Source organism: Lissotriton helveticus, chromosome 1_1, assembly GCF_964261635.1.
Source record: "Lissotriton helveticus chromosome 1_1, aLisHel1.1, whole genome shotgun sequence".
In the NCBI taxonomy this organism is placed as follows: domain Eukaryota; kingdom Metazoa; phylum Chordata; class Amphibia; order Caudata; family Salamandridae; genus Lissotriton; species Lissotriton helveticus.
The window spans coordinates 1,510,330,344-1,510,349,901 of record NC_136057.1 but is presented as its reverse complement, the minus strand read 5'-3'; the positions used below and the strand labels follow the sequence as shown (position 1 = coordinate 1,510,349,901).

Sequence of the window (19,558 nt, the reverse complement as noted above, 5' to 3'; positions counted from 1 at the left end):
GGTGCAGTAGGGAGAAAAACATATAACTCTGCAGCTACGACTTTTAAGTACTCTAGTGCGTCCACTCTATTAGCAAGATAGGATTTAGTGCTATGGGACTCTATTGTGAATTAGCAGATGATCTTCCAAAACTCAGAAGACAGTAACTTCATTGAGAGGCAAATTGTCTTCAATCAATCTAAGCAGATCTGGCCATAACACAATTTTGCTATGGCATCTCTCTTAACAGGTTGTCCTGACTCGCAGCAGCTTCCCTTAAACCAAATGCTCAATTCAAGATCATGAACCTTCCTTTCACTGGGTCCGTCCTTTTTGGTACCTACAATTGAGAGATTGAAGAAGTAGACAGAAACCCCGAAAGCAGTGGGTTTAGAGGAAAGAAAGATTTTTTATTGTTCCTCCTAACATTGCACGGACTATAGATTTCAGCCCAGACAGAGGTTTTTATCCCCTCAAATGTCAATTTATCCTCTGGCCCAAGGTCATCAACAGCAACATTAACAACACCAGTTCCATTCAAGGAGCAATCAAGGGAGAAGTCAGCAGCATCAACAGCAAACAAAGAGCCAATACTCGAGTCTGGAGCAACATCGAAACAGCGAAAATAACACTTCCCCTATTCTGTTTCCTACTTATCTAACACAGTGAAGGTTAATAACCACCCCAAAAAATTGTTTTGCAAATCATCCAGATCAGATATACCCTCCAGTTCTAAGATTTTCCATCTTCAATACCTTCAAAGTCAGCACCAAATCATCAATTGCTGTAATTATAAAAGGAGGTACAATCGCTACTAAAAAAATGAGCAACATAACCAGTTCCTTCATCTAATAAAAGGTAAGGGTATCTATTCAAGATCATTTTTGGGACCCAAGAAGAACAAACAAATGAATGTCAGGCCTATCCTGGACCTTAGACAGGCAAACCAAGGGATCAAGAAACGAAAATGTAGGATGCTAGACTTTCATTAGATATATCCACACTAATTGATGATTCACAGTGGGAAAAGCTCATTATCAGTACACAGCCGTTCCATTCGGACTTAAGTTTGCACCCAAAATGTTTTCCAATGCATGACTGTGACTGCAACTCACCACGGAGAGACGGGAAAACGTGTCCTACCACGATCCCCCCATAGTCCAGTCCGTCTGATACAGGTGTGAGAGCCCTGCCCCACGCTTTGTGGTTCCTGACCGTTGGATGCAGGTGTGGATGTGCTCCGTGCGGCATTTCTCTGCATTTCCCGATGCCGCTGCTCCCCAGGCTGGTTGAAGAGGAGACCAAGCATTTATGATCGGTGGCAAGACAGAGGCATCTGAGGGGCGCTTGGTTCAGGACTGCATCCTTGCTTTGGTTCAGAAAGCCGAGCATTTTGTTCGCAGCGCTGAGAGACTGCTGACAGTCTCGAAAGCAGTGGCAGTGCGCAGAGAGGCGGGGACGGCGCTTACAACTCCGGCTTCCTGATGGAAAAAGTCCTCGTTGCACAGTGGGCCTTCAGAATCTGAAAGAAGAAGGGGGAAAAAGACGATTCCCGTCTGGAAAAAGAGTCAGAAGTTGAGCGAGTAAAGGCTAATGCTGCTCTCTGGAGGTGACCGAGTTTTCCAGGGTGGAGTAACGGGAGGCTGCCCCCAGGATGGCAAGAAACAATGAGGAGTTAGCAAAGCATCAGTACCAGATTGAGAAGGACACAGTGGATATCATTGGCTTCCTAAAGCAACAAGATCAGCAGAAGGATGAGGTGAAGGGCGGGGGGGGACCACATTGCACCACACCGCCGAAGCCACAAGACTCGCTGCTCCCGCCCCTGGACTACATTTCCGAGTACCCCCCGTGTGGCGCACGTCCACGGGGGAAGTGCTAGGAGGCGCTTTTAAGCGCTTTGGGGCTCCTGCAGCGCTGGTTCTTGTTCTGTTCTCACCTTACCTGCCTTTGCTGCCTTTTTCCAAGAAGGTCGGAGTGGACCACATCGCACCGCATCGCCGAAGCCACAAGACTCGCTGCTCCCACCTCGGACTACATTTCCCAGCACCCCCCGTGTGGCGCACCCCCCTTACATTGGACGATCCGTGCTCTTAATGACTTGGTTAGTGCTGCTGTATTTAAATGTAATCATTTAATTATTGTCCTTATTGCTGCTATTCTTTGTGTCCAAATCCATTTGTTGTCTGCCATCTTGTCTGCTTTATGTTACAGTTCACAGCAGCAAGTATAGCACTGTCTGTGATAACTGGACGCTGCTATCTTGCCGCCATCACCGGGGACGACAGGGGGCTATACTTACCAGCACTTTACGCGCATTGCGAGATCAATCAACAGGAGGTGCCCACTACGGGGTTAGGGCGCCCGTTAGGGGCTGTTGGAGGCAGGGCTAAGCTATACCCCTTAGTTGCTGGATTGAGTACGGGACCTTGATTTTCATATATCTTTATTTTGTGTAACATGTCTGGAAACTTGCTCTGGCACAACCATGAGTAAAGGCAAAGGAAGGTCTGTGGCAGGGACCTTAGATGCTTTTTTGTTGAGGGCAGAATCTGTCCTCGTCCATGAAATCCAGCTTACGGAGAGAAGACTTTCACTGACTCCCACACTTAAGGTACCAAAGACAGCACCCCATTATTAGAATATACTTCTGTACATCTTGTAACAGACTCAGTTACGTACATAGTCTCATTAACATCTGAACAAAGTCCTACTCGGCCAACAGTTACAACTAGAGGGCAAAAGGCAAAATGCAAACGCACGCATGCACAAATGCTGAATCTTCATCCACACCAAATACCTACAGATTTTCTTGTGCCATGGTACCAAAGACAGCACCCCATTATTAGAATATACTTCTGTACATCTTGTAACAGACTCAGTTACGTACATAGTCTCATTAACATCTGAACAAAGTCCTACTCGGCCAACAGTTACAACTAGAGGGCAAAAGGCAAAATGCAAACGCACGCATGCACAAATGCTGAATCTTCATCCACACCAAATACCTACAGATTTTCTTGTGTCACTGGCCACTATTTGTGGCCTTTTTTTACCTTTAAAGGCCAACTGTACTTGCAAATCTCTGGTGTAGCTATGGGATGCAGTTTCTCTCTGGAAATCGCCAATTAGGTGATGTCAGAATTCGAAAAAAAGTGGTTATATAATGACACCAATCCTTTTAAGAACTAGGTAAATTTTTGGTGTTGTTATATTGACTATATTTTTATGGTGTGGAATGGTAACGACACACTATTGCAAGAATTCCACAACTGGTTGAATTCAAGAACTCAAGAACTGAATTTCACAATGTCCAGTAACCAAAAACACCTGAATTTTTTGGATGTCAACATCCAAGATGATAATGGCCACCTGGAAGTAAGCTTGTACACTAAAAGTACTGATGGTAATACTCTGCTTCACTTCACGAGCTGTCATCCCCATACCCTCAAGGAGAACTTGCCGTATGGGCAATTTCTCAGTGTGAGGAGAAATTGCAGCAAAAAGGAGGAATATTTTAAGAATGCAGAAATTCTGAAGGACAAACTGGTAGCCAGAGGCTACCCCAAACGGTTAGTAAAGATCGCCTTGAAAAGGGCTTGGTTTACCCCTAGAGAGGTGCTTTTGGTGCCGAAAATAAAAGAAAAAGACACTCCCCTTACATGCGTACTTACGTATGATCCGAAAGCTAACAAAGTAAAAAAAGTTATTCAAAAACATTGGAAGCTTATTGAACATTTAGGAATAAAAAAGCCTCTCTTTGCTTTTAAAAAAGGCAAAAACATAACACAATGCTTAGTAAGAGCAACTAGAAAAGTCGACTCTCCACCTCAAGATTTACGAGGACTCCTGAATCTACCGCCTATAACAGGACATTATAGGTGTCAAAATTGTGTGGCATGTAACCTAACTTCAGATACAAAAGAGTTTGAAATTAATGGGTATAAACATCACCAAAAAAGTTTTTCGAACTGTAATACAAAGAATACGATATACTGTATTAGGTGTCCATGTAATAAATTTTATATTGGACAGACTACCCAAGCTGTGAAGCAACGTATCCTCCAGCATAAATCTAGGGTCAAATGTAAGGTACAAGGAGCCCCCCTGGTGCAGCATTTTGAAATCCATCAACACACAAAAAATGATATGACTTGGACAGTCCTATGCGTACTAGGAAAGATGAAACAGGAGGAAATCAAAATCAAGTTGGACAGATTGGAGGCTAGACTAATAGAAAAATACAAGACAGCAAGTATTGGTCTAAACGACAGAGATTAAATTTGGGCGTTAATCTGAATGTATAATTTGAGCTGATTGAATGCATTTTCTCTATTTTATACAAACTGTATAGATCAGTTCTTTGCATATGTTGTCATTATTAGATTGTAAGGAGTGGCAGATTGGGGTTTCTACTTTCTATTCTCTTACTTGTCCTTTGGTAAAAATAAGTAGTAATTTTCAAGTTTTCTATTTTACATTTCTATTTTCCCCTTTTCTAGTCTTCCACATTCTCTATTCATCAATATCCATAAATACATGAAAACAAGTGTCCGCGCAGCGTAAAGTTATAACTTTCAGCCTCGATAGTGCTATACAGCCTCTGTTTTCTATTTCTATCATGAAAACAGTTCATAGAGTCCTTTTTTAATGTCAAGTAAGAGAAGAGGTTGTTGCGTGTCACGTGATCACCAGTAGGAGCCGGCTCGCGTTTGTGTAAAGGTGTACACATTACGGAATTCTTCAAATATTAGCAAGTGAGTACCAATGGGTGTTACGGCTCAGTAAAATGAATCGTTCTTTACGCTAAAGTGTGACAGTAATTAATCACGCATCTCTTGTCACTTTTAGGTACGTAGAGGGGAAGAGTCAGGACACGGCTTTAAGGAAGGATAAGCCGGCGTCTGTTTGTATGATGGTGTGCCTAATGAATAACTAGAGGCTCCGGACGTTACTAAGTAAGTGGCGTGTTCCAGCCGCGAACTCCATTCAATATAGCTATTTAGCTCGTTGGGGCTTGTCAGTTATTTATTTATTTATCCCGCTCTTTCTTGCTTTACCAGTGTGCGTCGTGAATAAGAACTTGGGAATTGATGTAAGGGAACCATATTACACGAGGGCCTTCACACTGAAATTATGAGAAACAGCATTGGAGTAATGCACAGTGACTGCTACGCAAATAATAGGTGAGCCTTTATTGAGAGTCATGGCTTATGTGACATAAAAAACGACACATTTAGTATCTAAAAGGTGTTGTGTGTTGTCGTTCTAGTTTCCCCTGACGGAATAAGAGAATCTTAGATCACACATATACTATAGAAGGCAAAGATAACGGTAAATAGGTTGATTGTACGGACGACTACAGGTGGAAGAAAGGGGGTTTGAAACTTGCGATTTCTCTATTAAAGCACGACACAGGGAGTTTTTCTGCATTCACAGTTATAATGTACGTGGAAGACAGTTTGAAAGTTGAAATGCACTGGGTGCACACATGTTTTAGAGTAATGGCACTATGGGTTTGATTCCTTGGCAATCTAACCACTTCGAGGCTACTTGGGTGTTCTAATATGTTATGTTGTTATGTTATGTTAATTTTGATTTCTATAGCGCACGGCTACTCCATTGGAGTGTCCCGGCGCTTTTAATTGGCGACTCATAACAGAGAAAAACATAACACAGAGACAAAAGAAAAAGGGGCAACGACAGTCAGCGGAGGAACGGATTAAAGGGTAAAAAGCCAAGTTTTTAGGCCCCTCCTGAAGGACAGCAGGTTGGAGGTACCACGTAAGGCCAATGGTAGGGCATTCCAGAGCTGTGGAGCCCTGAGCCTAAAGGAACGCCCCCCAATACGGGCTTTCTTTATTCGGGGAACCATCGCAAGGAACAGAGATTCAGATCGTAAAGCACGGACCGGGTGATAAAAGCCCAGCCTGCGCTGAAGATATTTTGCTCCTGATCCGAAGAGCGCCTTGTGGGCCAGTGTCAGCGTTTTGAAAATTATCCGTTTCCGGATAGGCAGCCAGTGAAGCGACTGCAATAGGCCGGACACTCTGGCTCGCCTATGAAGGCCAAAGATGGCGCGTGCAGCGGAGTTCTGCACCACTTGTAACCGCTGTACGAGATATTCTGGAAGGCCCAGGTATAGTGCGTTGGAATAATCCAACCTGGAGCCAATCAAGGCTTGCACCGTGATCCTCCTATGCTCTTCCGAGAGCAAGGGAAGGAACTTCCGGAGCATCTTGAGAATGCCGAAACATGTGCCCGTAAGACCGGGGATCTGAGATCTCATAGTCAGACCATTATCGATCTTAATACCCAGATTTTTAGCCAGCTGGGACGCATGAGCTGGGGGGAACATATTCGCCGGCCACCATGTCTGCCAATCAGGGTCCGAGGCACAGCCGAAGAACAGTACCTCGGACTTGTCTGAGTTACATTTGAGGCTGTTCAGATGAAACCACCTGAAGACAGCCCCCAGGCACTCTCGAATGCTCTCTCCATCAAACTCCTCACCTTTCTTACTCGTAAAGAGGAGCTGGGTATCATCGGCGTAGGAGACCATCTGGGCCCCAAAAGACTCAGCCAGTGCCGCCAAGGGAGTCATAAAGATGTTAAAAAGAGTCGGGCTCAACACAGAGCCCTGCGGAACTCCGACTCCCAACGGCGGCATCTCAGCAGAGCTAGGAGAGGCCCAGACCGTTTGTCGACGGCCCGCTAAAAAAGATGTAAACCAGCTAAGCACCGTCCCCCTCAGACCGATGTCATAAAGTCTGGCGAGGAGCCCCTCATGGGGGACGGTGTCAAAGGCCGCCGACAGTTCAAGCATAACAAGCATGGCTTTGCCGCCTGAATCCAGGGCCTCCTTAATGGCTTCTGACACCTCCAACAATGCTGTCTCTGTACTTAGGTTGGGGCGGAAGCCAGATTGGGTGGAGTGCAACAGGTCATTGGTCTCCAAAAAAGCAGAGAGCACGCTATGCGCGTGCTTCTCCACGACTTTGGCCAGTGCCGGAAGGAGAGAAATAGGCCTATAGTTGGCTAGCGCCTCAGGATCTAAGCCAGGCTTTTTAAGAAGGGGGATCACCATCGCCTGCTTCCAGAACTGCGGGACCAACCCCTCACTCAAGGATAGGTTCAAAAGTGGATTAACCAACGGGTTTACCACAGCCGCCATCCTCGCCAGGAATTTGGCCGGGCAAGGGTCTAAAAGTGACCCAGATTTAAGAGTGGCAAAAAATGCCAAAGACGCCGAGATGGAAATAGGCGGGAACACCGCCAAGACAGGGTCCACGGTGGCCAGCAATGCAGACCCCTCCCCAAAACTGGAGGAGACTTCGACTAACCTCTCAGGAAAGGAATCCTGAATCAATTTAATTTTAGCCGTAAAAAATTGGCCAGATCGCAGGCCCAAGTATCCACGGGAGCAACCTGGGAGAGATTAGTCCGAGGGGTCTTGAACTCCCTCACAATAGTAAAGATCTCATTACATGAATTAGAGGCTGCCTCTATCCTCCTAGCAAAGTAACTCCTTTTCTCATGTAGGATATCGCGGTGATAGATTTTAATCGCCGTCCTATATACAAATCTGGCCGACGGATCGTATTGAACGCGCCAAGCCCTCTCAGCCACCTTGCACTGCCGACGAGAAGCCGACAGTGCTTCTGTGAACCATGGAGCGGAAACCCGCTTCGAGGTCAGCCGAGGGGCCAGCACAGGAGCTAGATCATTTAGCCTGTCAGTCAACCACGCAGGCAGAGACTCTAGATCCCGCTCTAGGTCACCCGAAATAGGACAAGGATGGTCAAGAGATGCCTGAGCTAACATCTCAGGAGTCACCCGATGCAGTGCCCTGGAGAGTGGTCCGTGCTGTCTAGACATAGTGCAGGGGAGTTTTTTCATACCCGGAACATAAAACCTAGCCAACCTATGGTCGGACCAGAGTACCGGGAGAAGTTCAATACCCTCTAAGGGGGTCGTGGAAAAGACCTGGTCCAAGGTATGACCTCTATCGTGTGTTGGGCCGGCAAGAAACGGGGCAAGGCCAAGAGGAGCCGTAATATCGAGAAGTTTGCTCGCATCCGGATCCTCTCCCTCGTCCAGATGGAAATTAAAATCTCCCGCCAATATACAATGCTCAGCACTCAGGGCCAGCCCTGAGATAGCTGCCTGCAGTTCATCAAAAAAGGATCCAACCGGTCCAGGGAGTCTATAGACCAGCAGCCCTTTAAGAGCTTGATGAGGGGCCAATGAAATAGAAAAGGCCAGGGATTCAGAACCTGTAATAGTATCCATGGGGATAACAGAACAGGTAACAAGCTTATTCACCACAAGGGCCACCCCCCTCCCCTTCCCTTCAGTCTATCTTGCCGGAAAATATTGTAGTCCGGCGGAATGGCAGCAGCAATATCAGGATTGGACAGATCCCCTAACCATGTCTCTGTCAACATGAGACACAAAGGTTTTTCCATAACAAGGAGATCATAGATCTCCTGAGCATGTCTGCGCACAGACGTATATATGTAAATACTAAATATAGAACCCTGATCTCTTAACATATTTATTTATAGGATGTATATAGTTATATATGATTTTTTTGATCCTGTAGACGGAATATCTTGTTAGCCCGAGTCCTGATGAGGCCCATACTGTGAGGGCTGAAACGCGTCGACATTTTGTTCGAAGAAGACACCAGCCAAAGTATTCTAAGTTTTGAAGAAAAATATTTGTTTTTTCAAGGGGCAAAGGACTTAAGATAGGTCTAAAAAAAGATATAGACTTGTTATTCCCCTTGTGTGTAGGTCTGGGTGATCTTACTTGAGAAGGAATGCTGAGTCTTTACATGTAGCAAGCATCCTTTAGAAAGAAATTGGGCTACAACATTCGAAAAAGAGATGTCAATAGATCAATGTATGTATATTTATTTGTATATATTTATGTAAAAAGTGATGTGTGTATATATATATATGTGTTTGTTCGTTTACACGTAGAAAATGGCCATAAAAATTATATTAGCCTAAATCCAATTCTCATTCAATTAAATTGAATAAATAAATAAGAAAAATAAAACATTGTGTGTTCTGTGCGGAGGTGGGAAGCCTTACAAAAACAAATACAAGAATTTATTTTGTTCATGATAATATATTTGTCATAGGAAGGGATAATTGAGCTATCTCACCTAGTACTATAAGTGCGTTATTGGTGTCCTTGGCATCACTTGTTTTTTACATATGAATCTTCATTAGAAATCGCTAAAGGAAAGGGTAAAAATATTCGTAAGCAGAGTAAGGTTGTTACATGTGCAATGGGGAAGTAAGGGAAACTGGTTGAAGGTGTGGGTGAATCCATGGAGCATTTAGCAAGCTCCTCTGAGCATAATGAAGTAAACAATCCTGAGCATCTATTGCAAAATGAGAATTTCTGGGGTAAACTAGAGTCTCTGATTTCAACCCTTTTGGAGCCCATACATTTTAAAATCTCTAACATAATCTTGTAACCACTGAGCAAAAGAAGTGTAAGGATGTGACCATTACATCAAAGTCCAATAATCCTGCATGCACAGCAAGCATAGTAATTACAGGGGGGGCGGAAGGGGGAAGTAATGATGCAGCTGCAAATGGTATAAATCAACGCGACATTGTGAGAATCTTTATAACTCATCACAAAATGTAAACTTACCCCCAGATGCTACCCCTATACAGTTGTTCTGGCCAATGTTCCTCCTTTGGCATCTAATGTATTTGAACACTGGTCAACCCTAAGGAATAAGGCACTCCACTTCCTTACTACTAGGACTGGTCTGAAAGATCACCTCTTTTTGGAGTTTAAAATGATCCGTAGGATCGGATGGGTTGGCTCCTCCCCAAAGTTATTAAGAGGTGATTGTGTTGTTATAACATTTAGGGCACCACACCTGGTACGACTATTATTGAGAAGGGTCTAAATGGGCCTGTTACACCCCACGTAATAAATATACTCCCCTTAGGATATTTCTATCGCCCCTCAGAGCCTGTAATGAACTTAGGTCCTCAATGTGCACCAGAAAATCATCTGGAAATTAGGCAGCCAAGATATCGTCTACCTACACATAACCGTTTTGAGGCATTAAGTGGCTTGGAAGACAATGATTGACTCTGCATTGCATCTTGTGTAAAATTCAATCACTTTACAGGATTGCATGAAACTGGTGATATTCAGAGATATGATGGTGAGTGGGATCAAGTGAACTATGATTTTAGCAATGAGCCTCCACATAGCGTCCAGGCTGTCCTTAATGTCCCCAATGACTTTACCCAATCAGTACATGCTACTATGACTTCAACAGAGGGTGTAAACTCCTCTATACCCCTCATACCTGTTGTTGACCATCCAGCCTGTCATATTGCATCCTGGAATATTGCTGGAATCCGATCGAACGTAAATATACAATTATGATGGGATTTTGTCTTACAATATGAAGTTCTTTGCTTCCAGGAGACCTGGACCAAGGAAGCGATCCATTTAAATGGGTATAGGACTTATCATATCCCAGCGGTTGAAGGGCGGAGAGGAAGAGCTAAGGGTGGTCTGTGTGTGTATTTATCTAACTCTTTGAGTTTAAAGATGATAACTAAGTTTGCTAATGATAATTACTATCAATTACTTGTTCTGGATTTGGATTCAATGTTCTCCATAGCCCTGGTCAACTTTTACAACAGTATTCCCCCAGGTAATTGTATGTTGTGTGTAAATGCTGAAAACAACTTATGTGGGGCTCTATGCGAAGAAGGTGCATGCTCTTCACACTTCAGTCATACAGCCTTAGGGGAACAACTGAATGAATTAATTAATAGTTTTGACCTTGGGTTTGTTAATGAATTATGCTCATCACCAGTTACCATGCCGTCAACATTTAATGGTCGGGGTTGTTGCTCTACCATTGATTTTATGTTAGCCTCTATTAATTTTGCATCTAGACTCCACTCCTTTCATGTATCTGATAATTCACTTAGTGACCATTTTCCTCTCTGTTTAACTGTCACACTGCCATTTGAGAAAATCTTAGGGACTAACAACAGTGATCGATTACTAGAGAACTTAACAATCGCAAGCACAAATGGTTATTCCCTACGATGGGCTATGGTGGACCAAACTGAGATCCTTAAATCAGTAATTGTCAAATGCAATTCAGATATAGAGATATGTCTCAGTGATGATATTATCCCTGCTGTTTTATTAGCGTCCTTTCAAACAATAACTAAAGTAATCAGAGAGTCTCTCACTAGGCAACATAAGGGAAAGAGATCCCAGAGTGGGTGGTTTGATTCTAAGTGTACTCAATCCCACTCACTGCTAAAAAAAGAATTGTACAGAAAACCAAGAAATAGTACAGATGTTAGGAGAGCTGGACTGGCTTACAAACAAGTGATCAGAGATAGGAAAAATATGCTAAGGAAAGAGGCTTGGGAGGCCTTGCATTTGGCTTCAGTACTTAATGACAGAGCAGGTTTTTGGAAGGCAATTAGAATACCATTTTTATCATACAATACTGGCCCTCCTATTGAGATAGCTATCCCGGAGAATCAATGGATAAAGCACTTTACTCAGGTATATGGATTAGAAGAACTCCCAGTAGAGGCTCGAGATATAAATGATTCTCCTCACTCCAAGGATTTAGTGTTTACCTTGGAGGAAGTTGAGAGGGCCTTACTCGCTAGCCAGGGCGGTAAGGCTCCTGGGCCAGACGGGGTCCCCATAGACATATTTAAGTCAATTATACCTCTGTGGGGGCCTTTTCTTGTGCAGGTGCTTAACGCAAGTTGTAACGCTGGTTTCCTACCCACTTGGGTAGAGTCTACCATTGTGCCTATCTTCAAAAAAGGGGACAGGAATGACCCGGGTTGTCACAGAGCGATTTCTCTACTGGATTCCATCCTGAAGGTAGCAGGCCGGGTCATATTAGAGCACTTATTGGACTGGGCTGATGAAAATTCGATCCAATCTGATTTGCAATATGGCTTTCGAGCTGATTGGGGGACAGTAGAACAGGGTTTGAATCTCTCGTTGTTGGTGGGGAAATACACGAGGGCCAAGAAAGGGAACCTGTTTTTAGCCTTTGTGGACCTCTCAGCCGCTTTTGACTGTGTGGTCCACTCGAAATTATGGAAATTGCTGGGAGATCTGGGGGTTGATGTGAATATTATTTATTTTCTTAAATGTTTTTTATAGTGACGCTAAGGCATGCGTGCGGTACGGCTTGAAGGGCGAGTGCTCGGTGCATTCCCGATTAGGAGTAGCGTCAGGCAGGGTTGTGTCCTGGCTCCATTCCTTTTTAACTTGTATATAAATGTGCTTGAGGAAGCCTTGAGTAAAGACAATCAGGATTTTCCTCAAGTAGATGGCCGCCCAATCCCAGCCCTCTTGTAAGCAGACGGCGCTGTTCTGATGTTACGTACCCCGGTGGGACTACAGCGCATCGTGGATAGTTTTACCCTCTTTATGAAAGATCTGGGTTGAAGGGTCAACTCTTCAAAAACCTTTATTATGTGCTGTGGCAGAGGTTTTAAGATAAACAAAGATATTTTTATTGCAGGACACTAAAAAATTCTCTTACCTGGGTATCCTTTTTTCCCAGAACGATTCCTGGACATAAGCTGTAGCAGCAAAAAAATTGGCTCTTTTACACACCACTTCCGCCCTTACTATCTTTGCCAGGAAACTGGGCAAAAGACCTCCTGAGGAATTCATTAAAATATATAACGCAAAGTGTGTTTCTGCAGCTCTTTATGGGAGTGGGGTATGGGGGTTTGCCGACCCTACCCCTATACAAACAGTTGAAAACTCTTTTTTAAAATACATTTTAGCCGTTCCAAGTGGTACTCCAGGGTGTATTTGCCACACTGAATTAGGCCTCCCGTTTATCTCTGATTTAATCAGGTCAGAGCTATGGACGAAAGATGAAACAAAACTGAACAGAGATATCCTTTTAGATACTATGAAACTGGAAGGAGTAATGAGGATTCCCTGGCTGAGATACGTTCATGATTTCTTTAAGGATTTGGGCCATTTACAGTATTTTCTAAATCCTTCTTCTATTAAGGCAGTAACCAGGATCTGAGGAAAGAGTGTGTAATGCTGCTGGATACCCTGAGAATGACATCTGAGATTTCAAAGTCCACTGTCCTGCACAATCAACTGATTTTAACTACTTGTAATATTCAACCCTACTTATCCTTTGTGCCCAGTGCCTAGGACAGGTTCTTATTAACCCGTTTTTGGCTAGGGATCTTTCATAGACTAGTTATTTTTCCCGTAATGAATGATTGGACACATGATCCCTGCCCTTGTGATAAAATTTTACCCACACTACGATTCATGTCATTTTATTCTGTAAATGTTTCTCTATTGACAGGCGGTTGTTTTTGGTTCCTAATCTAAAACAATCGGGATTAAGCCAATGTCGCCCTGCTCTACTGTCATTACAATTATTACATAATGACAATAGTGTTCTAAGAATCACAGCCTTTTTGAAAAAAGTGTTTTATCGCAGGAAATGTATATTTACTTGAATGCTTTTCTTGCACAGTAATGATGGTTATAGATTGTAATTCTGTAATATTTCATGTGACTACATGGAATGTTTTATACTATGAACTTTTACATGAAATTGTTTATGTATTTTATAATTGTGTGCTTTTATGATTGCTATTTACCAATCGAATAAAGCTATTTTTGATTGATTAATTGAACTCACCTCCAAAGAAAGATTTACATTTACCCCAGACAATTGGTTGATTAAAGCACTGTCTTATAGTCAAGCGCAGTTAGATTTCAACATAATGACCATACTGCTCTCAAAACCAGACTTACATATCAACCACGTGAAGGTGATTTCTTCACCTCGTCAACTTTCCCACTATCCAGGAGCCACTCTGTATAATATAAAAGGAGCAGTGTATCCTTCGGAGGAGAGATGTCTACCATTTTTCTGAAATGTCATCAGCTGTTTCAGTTGTTACTTTCAAGGGCTTGACAGATATCCTCTCTACTCATGTTAATGGCTTATTGCATTTATCTACTTTCAAATGCACTTCATCAAATGACATCTTTACAGCAGTGCCTCATGGATCAGTGGTCCCAATGGAAAGATAATTGGCAAGACAAACTCTCTCTCACCACACAAGCCAAACAGTCCTTATTATGGTAGTGCAATAAAAGCAATTTTGTGAATGAAATCTCCTTTTTCCAGGACCTTCCAACACAGACAATACTCACAGATGATTCTCTGACCGGATAGGGAGCTGATCTTCAAAATGTCACAGTACAGGGTCAATGGTTACAAAAAGAGCAATTGTACCACATAAATGTTCCAGAGTTGAAGGTGGTCTAACTTGCATTGAAGACTTTGCTCCATCCCTAATGTTGAACAGGATACTAATTCATACAGACAATACAACAACAATGCACTATTTAAGAAAACAATAGGGCACCAGATCAAGAATTCTTTATTTAGAAGCTCCAGCAATCTGGCATTTGTGATGAGCAGAAATCCAACGATTCAAACAATTAATTTACCAAGAATTCAAAATTGGCAAGTGGATCTACTATGGAGATACTTCATAGACAATTACGAATGGGAATGGAAAATTCAGTCTTGTTAATCTGTTTGCTGCCAGGCCTTTTCCCAGTGCACCATGCACTTTTTTGGCTATTTGGATTATTTCGCAGTTAGGCCCCCATAACATTTTGAGCACATGAGTTATCCACGTAAAAATTGCATCACTTTCTTCAAACATCCTGAGGATTCTAAGGGTACCAAGGGTTTGTGGATTCCCTTTGAAGGGACCAAGAAATTTGCCAAAATATAGCAACATTTAGTTTTTTAGGGGGTACAAGAAAAAGAGTGCTGCAGAAGAAAGCATCTGTTTTCCCCTGCAAATGGTATCAACAAAGGGTTTGCAGTGCTAAAATCACCATCTTCCCAGCTTTTAGGAACAGGCAGACTTTTGAAGGAAAACCAATATCTTCTACACAGTTTTGGCATTTTTTCCTATTTATTGTTCTTCCACCTCCTTCCAGTCAGTGGTAGAAATTGGTGCAAAAACAATAATGAATCATACAAAGCTATACATTTCTGAACAGTAGATATAATTCTGAATTCAGCAAGGAGTCATTTGTGTAGATCCTTTAGGGTTTTCATGTAGAAAGTAACAGTTGAATTTATAAAATATTGAAACTGAGTTGAAAAAACTGCCAGTTGTACCTACATTTTCACCTGTAACTTATTCTAACTAGGCAACCTAGAAAACCTGTACATTTTTTAAAAGTAGACATCCAGAGGAATCCAGGATGGGGTGACTTGTGCGGCTCTCACCAGGTTCTGTTACCCAGACTTCCTTGCAATTCTTCTGATGGAAAGTTCTAGAACCTGCAGGGAGCCACAACCTTCCACCCACCCAGAATTTCCTCAAGTCTCCTGATAAAAAATTGTATCCAACTTTTTTGGGTAGACCTACTGCCCTCAACAGGAAATGGCACAAAACGCAACATGGACACATCATATTTTTCCATAGAAAACTTACCCTTTTTATGCAATTGACCTAACTGTGGATTTTAGGCCCCAGCTTAGCCAGCACATAGGGAAAACTAGCAAACTGGTAAATTTTTTTAAGCTAGACACCAAGGGAAATTCAGGATAGGGGGACTTGTGTGGCTCTCACCAGGTTATGTTACCCAGAATCCCTTGCATACCTCAAAACTTGTAAAAAAAAAAAACAAGTTACTCACATTTCTGTAATGAAAAGTTCTGGGATCTGCGGGGAGCCACAAACTTCCACTCACCCAGCATTCCCCAAGTCTCTCAATAAAAATGGTAACTCACTTGTTTGGGTAGACCTTGTGCCCGCAACAGGAAATGGCCCAAAACACAACGTGGACACATCATATTTTTCCACAGAAAACTGACCCTTTTTTGCAATGCGCCTAGATGTGGGTTTTGGACCCTAGGTCAGCCGTCACATAGGAAAACCTAGCAACCTGTAAATTTCTTAAAACTACACACCAAGAGGAATCTAGGATAGGGTGACCTGTGTGGCTCTCACGAGGTTCTGTTACCCAGAATGCCTTGCAAACCTCAAACTTCGTAAAAAAAACATATCTTCCTTACATTTCTGTGATAGAAAGTTCTGGCATCTTTGAGGAGTCACAAACTTCCATCCACACACCATTTCCCAAGGTCTCCTGATAAAAATGGTACCTCTCTTGTGCGGGTGGGTCAAGTGCCTGAGACAGGGAGGGGTCCAAAACATATTGTGGAGACATCAAAATGATCCATCACAAAACGGCCTGCTTTTGAAAGGGGTGCACCTGTGTTTTTGTTCCCGGGTTCGGCGTCCATCTAGGGTAACCTACCAAACCCAGATATTTCTGAAAAATAGACATCAGTGGGAGTTCAAGGAGGTTTGGCTTGAGTGAATCCCCCAACATTTTCCTCTCCAGAATCCCCTGCAAACCTCAAATGTAGCTAAAAACAACAACACATTTTTCTCACATTTCTGTTTGGAATCACCTTGACTGGACAAAATCCCTACGACCCAGCATTCCCCTTGGACTTCCGAAAATGTTAAACCTCACTTGTGTTGGTGTAAAATGCAGAGTCTGCCTAAAAATTTATTTTAAAAAAAATATAGCGCTTAGGGCTCGCTGTGCTATTCCCTCAATCACTAACATTTTTACCCTTCTAAGTCGCAGGCCCTTGGCCCTCCCAAACATGTGAGGTATAATTTTACTCATTTTATATTAGCATAGTTATTTGCGTGCCATAAATATTTAAGGCAGTGACTTTTCTTGTCATCTTGAATTGAGGTTGGACAGACTCTTAAAAATGCTGTGACAGTCTACTTTTTTCATAATATTTTATTTAGGTGAAAAAAGTCACACTATTTCTCATCATTTTGACTCAAAACGGCAGCAGTGAATTAACAACTTTATGCAACATATCATTTTGTATTGCCACTGTGCTTGAATATAATTATGCCAATTTGCTTTTTAAATACATTAGAACACAATCTACGGTGTCTACAATCCCAATGATTTTATTTTCCCATGACACTGATTTAATCAGTTATTCTAAACGGTTACTGACATGCAGATTAAAGTGCAAATGTTTTTTAAATTTCTTTTTTAAGTACGGAAAATACAATCACAGGATCCATATTACTTTTCAGGTGAGCTGGAGCATATGAACAAAGCAACTGGGATAAAATAAACGCCATAGTTATAGGGTCTTCAAAATACAATGTAAATGTTATCTAGGTTCAATTCCTCTACGAAGACCCTGCTCCACGAACAAACTACTCAAGTTATGCACTCTCTCTTACTTAATGTAATTGTTATATGTTCCTTTTAGCTTAAAATGTAGAAATAGTGGGACATTAGAGTTAACTTTAAAATATCAATTAGAAAAGAAAAAGGTGTTAAAAAGGTAATCCCCTCGGTCTCTACAAATAAGTAGCTACTCAGGCTTGACACTATATGGGGGATGTATCACTTTCTGAAACCCTTAAACCTTCAAGACATTGCTAAAACCTTTGCGAATGCACAGTGGGTGTAGCCATTTGTTTCTTGGCCTTAAATACACTGGGCACTAATTCATATGGCACTGCATTTTCTATTCCGACCTAAAGGACCAATTTCTAATGTATCATAGTTAAACTTTAAATAAAGTGTCTTGGCCAACGGGTAATGGCTAATTTACAGAAACATTTCAAATTGAGGCCTAGGCTTGATTTTAAAAAATTGGGCTAACATTCTCCCCGACCTTTGATGTAGGCTAGCAACAGCATATTCCAAGAAAGGAAAACTTCATTAGCTTTTTGGAGAGCATAATCAAACAATGTGGAGCATAATCAAACAATGTGGATCGTTTCCAAAGGACCGTAGGACTAGTTTGGTGAACCAAGATTCGACATGCCAGAACCATCGAAAGATGTTATATTCATCTAATTCCAGTAGTTTCCGTATGCCCAGTCTGTGTGGAGCAAGCTCCTGTACTGCCCAAATCCTCACCCTAAAGGACAGAGGCCTTAAATTGCTCCTTGACATACTTTCAAAATCATGGAACATAGGAATAATCAGAGCGCTTTGAGGGAGATGTTAAAGGGACCACATAAAATTGTTCTCTCCCGCAGTCAACATTTCAACATTGACAGACCCTCTCTAGTTCTGCCTGTGCTTTTAGCTTATTAAGTTCAATGGCCAGGGAAATGTATCTGGATGTTTTTGCCTGATGTTTTTGAAGAATTACCATAGCTCTGTGTTGGAGAACGGTACTACGCTTTTCCAATGTGGTGTCCAAGACAGATGCGCTCAAATTTGGCCACACATTCAAGCCTCTACTGTCTTAGACATAAGACCCCAATGAAGGACTTGTGTGGTCCAACCCCCATAAATTTGGTCTCAATTACATTAATTTGCAATCCCTTGTTTTCACAATGGTCGATACATTTGGATGTATGACGGTACAACGCGTACCGTTACAACGCGTACTGTTACGACGCAGGTTTTACAACGCAAGTCGTTACAACGACTTGCGTTGGGGGGTGCTGGATAGTGAATAGTTTAATTTACTATTCCAACTCCAGTCCCCGTGGATAGTAGGGAAGGTGTTGGATAGTAAATTAAACTATTCCCTATCCTAGAGCGCCCTCCAGCGAAAGTCGTTGTAACGACTTTCGTTGTAAATCCTGCGTTGTAACGGTACCGCGTTGTAACAGTTCCGTTGTAAAGGATGTTCCCCATACATTTCTACAATAACAGCTGCAAGCCTTTCAGTGTTTGTAATACGAACAGGTTTCATCTGCAAACAGGAGTGAGGGGACTGGGGTTCCTTCTAACATGGGGGTGTCATTCTTACACTCTAGGAGTGCTCTCATAACATCACTCACATACAGTGAAAAGAGTGTAGGCGATAACAGCAGCCTTGTCTCATAGCCCTTTGTATTGGAATACGATCAGTACATTGCCCCTGAGGGCCCATTCGGACTTGAGCATAGTTCTCATGTTGAAGTCTAATTATTTGGATAAGCAGGTCTTTGTCAAGTGAGGCCCATAATAAACCCTTTGGGACCAGATCAAATGCTGCCCTTAAGTCGACAAAAGTAATATATAAGTGACCAACCCTCAGCTTTATGCACCTCAAAATAATGAAAATAAGCCTGGAAACCTGATCTATCGTACTCACTCTGGACCTAGAACCCGCCTGAAATGGTAACATGATCTTATTGTACTCTATCCATTCTGTGAGCTTACTAAAAATCTGCCTGACATAGACCCTCTGAAGGGCATCCAGGAGACTGATTGGTCTATAATTGTCTGGATCACTATGGTCTTTTTTTTAATTTTTTTATTTCAGAATAGGTAGGAATAATCTTGTCCCTTTTCCAGAAATCAGGTACTGGGGCTCCTGAGGCTATGGAAGTACATAACAAGTTGACATAAAGGGCCCTAGTTGACATAAGGGGCCCTAGTTTATAGATCATGCGTAATAACTTCTCTGGAATTTTATCTGGCCCCGGAGCCTTGGACAACTAGATAGCCTCTATAA

The 19,558-nt window shown here is 42.4% G+C and overlaps 1 protein-coding gene across 3 annotated transcripts in view; it reads left to right on the top strand.

Moving 5' to 3' along the window:
• NTMT2 (N-terminal Xaa-Pro-Lys N-methyltransferase 2) overlaps window positions 1–19,558 on the top strand; it is a 690,813-nt gene that overhangs the window by 51,245 nt on the left and 620,010 nt on the right. Inside the window, exons 2-3 of one of the 3 annotated variants that reach the window (XM_078686844.1) lie at window positions 4,831–4,937; window positions 5,043–5,165. The exons of the other annotated variants lie outside the window; for them this stretch is intronic. The gene's annotated coding sequence lies outside the window, so the exon portion shown is untranslated. The remainder of the gene's footprint in view (window positions 1–4,830; window positions 4,938–5,042; window positions 5,166–19,558) is intronic. 3 annotated transcript variants of the gene reach the window in all.